The following is a 4,604-nucleotide window of genomic DNA, read 5'->3' as shown; positions in this document are numbered from 1 at the left end:
GTGCATAATGACCTTGCATCCCACAACTATTACAGACATTGGAAAATTGGGCACTCATTGCAGCGACACTAGCATGTTGGGTGGACTGGGAAGATGCGATTTGCATATTGTCAAGTTTGTGATGTAGGGCAGTTAGCTGAGCAGTAAGTTGTTCAATAGAATTCATCTCATGCTTAACACCCCGGTTGGCAAAACCTCTAGGATTCCCATATTGGGCACTATGGATGGCCATCTCCTCAATCACCTCTAAAGATCTAGGCACCTCCAGTTGCATAAATCTCCAACTAGCAGCAGAATCTAGAATAAGCCTAGACTCGTTACCCAGACCGTTGTAAAATTGTTGGATCAAGAACTAGTCATCCATACCATGGTGTGGGCACTCTCTCTGCATATCCTTGAACCTTTCCTAGACTTCAAACAAGCTCTCGTCTGCTCGTTGGGTAATGGAAATTATCTCTCCCCTCAGACGAGCCGTCTTCTCAGGTGGGAAGTATTTCACATAGAAAGCAAGAGCCAAAGAATCCCAATCAGTGATTTTCATAGCTGCGCGGTTGAGACTATTAATCCATAGCTTTGCCTTCCCACTCAATGAAAATGGAAAGAGCATCTCCATAGTCTGCTCTGGTGTTAGATTCTTCTGCTTAATAGTAGCACAATATTGAATGAAAGACTGAATATGGAGATTAGGGTCTTCACCCTTTTCCCCACCGAATTGGTGTCTCTCAATCATATTTATCAGATGGGGTTCAATCTTGAAATTCTCGACCGCAATAGAAGGCATGATAGCCTTGGGAAGCATAGATAGACTTGGCTTAGAATAGTCTGTAAGCCTTGGCACAGGTGGGGGTGGTGGTGGTGGTGTTTGGTCACCCATCTCTGAATCTGTATGGAATAGATTGCCAATCAGATGGTCGGATTCAGAGTCCGAATAGTCTCTCAACTGTTCAACGAATCTACGTCGTCTACGGAAGGTCCGTTCAGGTTCAGGATCAAACAAAGTCAAATCGCTGGTATGGACAGTCCTGGGCATAAACAAGCAAAACTAAAAGACAGTCGTGAGATCCGATCTCAAGGAACGGGAGTTCCTTGAGAAGTAACAAACAATAATCTAGAAATAACAATTAATAACAGAAAATAAAACCGTTTCCCTGGAAACGGCGCCAAATTTTGATAGGCTAAAGTCGTATCACCTAATCAAAAATAACCTAAGTTCACTAACTGGGTAGCCAGGGAAGTCAAGATCGAATCCACAGGGAAATAGTGTTCTTTCTAATATTAATTAACTAATCTAGACTATTGGTAACAAAGGGTTTGGATTGCTTTGTATGCTAAACTAAGGTAATAATCAAAATGGAATATAACAATATTAAAGGAATCTAGGGCAGCGGTTCACCACAAATGCAGACCGAGATTGGACAATGAACAACAACAATCAATTAACAATCATAACTAGGAAAACATGCATCTCTCGAATCTTATGAATTCCTTAGGCAATTATAACTAGCAGGCTCTCGCTATGTACTAATTACAATTCCTATCTAATAGCCACATATCAAAAACATCAGATTTATACCTCTCGGCGCATAATCTAAGGTTAATCAAACTCAAATCAAAATAGTCCGGCCGAACAGAATTGACGAGCAATAATAATAAGCTATAGAAATTATAAATAAATCAATCAATAATCACGTCCACATATAATTGAAGGAAATAATGCCCTTGGTCCAAGTATGCATTCTATGTTAAGTCTAATAAATGCGGTTCAGTATTAATTAACAAGTTAATAATTCAGTGAGATCAAGTGAGCTGAATGCCTAGCTAGAGGCCGCTTCAGTTCAAGTGGAATTAATGATATTAATCCACAGCTTACTCTTGACTGAACCCGTAGGGTCACACAAATAGTACGTAAACGGATCAAGTATCTAATGGCATTAGATACTCTATCTATGGATATTCGGAATCGACGGATCTTGGTTTCAGTGGGAGCTGAGATCGTCACAAGCAAGAAATGAATACTCCGGAAACGATGATATTGCCAGAAACGGAAATATGGATCGTATCGGAAATATAAATATTATCCAAGTCGTAGATGTTGCCGGAAACGGAAACATGGTACGTATCGGAAAATATTATCGGAAATGGAAATATTGCCAGAATCGGAAATATTGCCGGAAACAGAAATATTGTCAGAATCGGAAATATTATCGGAATCGGAAAATAATTCCGGAAACGGAAATATTAAATATTTGTTCGAAACGGAAATTAATTCCGGAATCGGAAATGTTAAATATTGTTCGTATCGGAAATGAATTCCGGAATCGGAAATTTAATCGGAAGCGTATCGTACGAATAAGCATCGGACGAGGCCTGCCGGACGAGGGCCCAGCACGAAGCCAGGACATCGCCCAGCAAGCCAAGCGCGCCACACGAACAGCCAAGGCCACGCCAGGCCCAGCGCAAGGCCAGGCCCAGCAGGCCGTGGCAGCACGAACAGCACGCGCAGCGCGCGCAGGTGCTTGCGTGGGCTTGTAGCTCGCGTAGGCCTCGCTGCGTGGGCTGCTGCTCGCACGCACGCGCAAGGACGGCCCATCGTGGCTGCCGTGTGTGTGTGCGTAAGTGTTTGTGTTCATGCACGATTCCTAAAACGTGCAGAGTTCGGTTAATGATTAAATTCCTAATTCTATTTGATAAATTAATTAATTAGAGTTCTTGTAGGATTCTAAGTTTAATTAATTCGTATCCTAATAGGATTCCAATTCTCTTTCCATACCCCTATAAATATGTGGCCTGGTTTCACAATTTATAACGAGTTTCAAGTATTCAAAGTGAGTTTTTGAGAGAAAAAATTCAATCACACATCTTGCTCAAAAGTGCCGAAAATTCTAGTACCTTAAGGGCGATTCTAGTTGGTCAATCTTAAGGCGGATCCGGACGTGTTGTGGACTATCTACGGAGGGACGACACTTGGAGTCCTAAAGACTTGTTCTTGCTCGGTTCGGGCGCAGCTAGGGAGGGCACGCAACAAAGAGTATGCATCTAAATTATGCTATATGATTATGTGTAAATAATATGTATTCCTGGGTTAATGGTTGTTTCCGCATGATTTATGTAATATCATATGTATCATAACCTAACAGTGGTATCACGAGCCCCTTATTATTTTCATAATCTAATTTGCATGAACATGGTTAAATATTACAAATTTGCAAGAATTAAAAGGGGTGATTAATTTTCGTAATTGTTAATTAATTGCAAATTGCGTTTATTTAATTATACGTACGCAGTTTTTCGGCAGTTTCTTCGTTACTCATCCAAATCGAGTGATTTTTGTGTCAATTCCGCATGTAAAAGGCATTCTAAAATTTTGACAAGACTAGTATTTTTCTGCCGAACCCATAATTCTCAAATTCGAAGCCTAACTATGACTTTTCGAAGGTTTTAGTTTTTCGAATGCAAAATTTCGTAAATTTAAGATGTTAAATTAAATATTTGCGATTCTTGTTGATAAATCTTGAATTTTTGATTGACCTACTGTATATGTTTAACAAGTTTGAATGCCTAGCCTTGTTAATTATGCAATCTAATTTGTAATTATGATTAATTTGTTGAAAATTAGAATAATTTAGAATTAATTTGATTTTCATAATTAATTATAATTTAATTAGAAACCTATGATTAAAAACCACCATAAAAATTGTAAATTTATGATAAATTTTAAATTTTTATGACCTAGACTTGAATCCATAACAATCGGAAATCAATTGAATAATAAATTTTCGATTTTTTCGCCCTAAAATTATGAAATTAATATTATTTATTAATTTGTCATTAATTTTAAATATAAATTTTAAATTTTTATGCGATTCGTTCATATATCTTGCACGCACAAAGCAATGGACACTTCGTGTTACCCTTAAGGGGTGTTGTATAGTGCGGGCATGCGACGACGAGCAAGGGAGCTCGTCGCCCGTGCGGCACCAATGCAATGAGCAAGGCATGGTGCACGAGCACAAGGCAGCAGCCCTGCCTTGTGTCGTGGGCCACGAGCTATGAACAAATGGGCATGGGCGAAAGGCAAGCCAAGGCAGTCGCGTGTGGGCAGCAAGCGAGCTGCGCCACAACGCGCACTGCCTCGCGCAAGAGCGCGCAGCCTCGCGCGCAGCGAGCGCAAGCTCGCGTGCCACGAGCGCTGCGCCCAGCTTTGCTCGCGCGCACAGCGAGCGATGTCGCGCGCCCAGCAAGCGATGGCTCGCGCGCACAGCGAGCAATGGCTCGCGCGCACAGCGAGCGCTGGCGAGCGCGCACTGCGAGCGATGGCTCGCGTGCGACGAGCGCTGGCGCGCACGCAGCAAGCACCACAGCGTGCGATTGCTTGCGATGGGAGATGCAGCAGCTATGCGATGAGCGCATGGGCTGCGCGCACATGGCCAGCAATGGCTGTGTGCGTGCGGCCCATGGGCGTGCAATGCGTAGGGTGTTTGCGTTACGATTAGATCGTTTTGAATGTTTAATTTGAAAATTTCAGTTCACGTAATTTTAATTAATTTTAAAATTAATAATTTAAATTATTTTCTTGGATTTTAATTTTGAATATTGTAATTATA

General features: G+C 41.4%; 1 non-coding gene across 1 annotated transcript; it reads left to right on the top strand.

Annotated features, from left to right (window-relative positions):
* Positions 1-362: 362 nt before the first annotated feature.
* LOC130471147 (small nucleolar RNA R71) lies at positions 363-469 on the top strand. Its single transcript, XR_008931811.1, has one exon. It is a non-coding gene; the product is annotated as a small nucleolar RNA R71 (small nucleolar RNA).
* The last annotated feature ends 4,135 nt before the right edge of the window (positions 470-4,604 follow it).

This window comes from Spinacia oleracea, chromosome 3 (genome assembly GCF_020520425.1).
Source record: "Spinacia oleracea cultivar Varoflay chromosome 3, BTI_SOV_V1, whole genome shotgun sequence".
Taxonomy (NCBI): domain Eukaryota; kingdom Viridiplantae; phylum Streptophyta; class Magnoliopsida; order Caryophyllales; family Amaranthaceae; genus Spinacia; species Spinacia oleracea.
The sequence above is the reverse complement of the archived record's forward strand: the minus strand, read 5'-3'. Positions and strand labels throughout refer to the sequence as shown.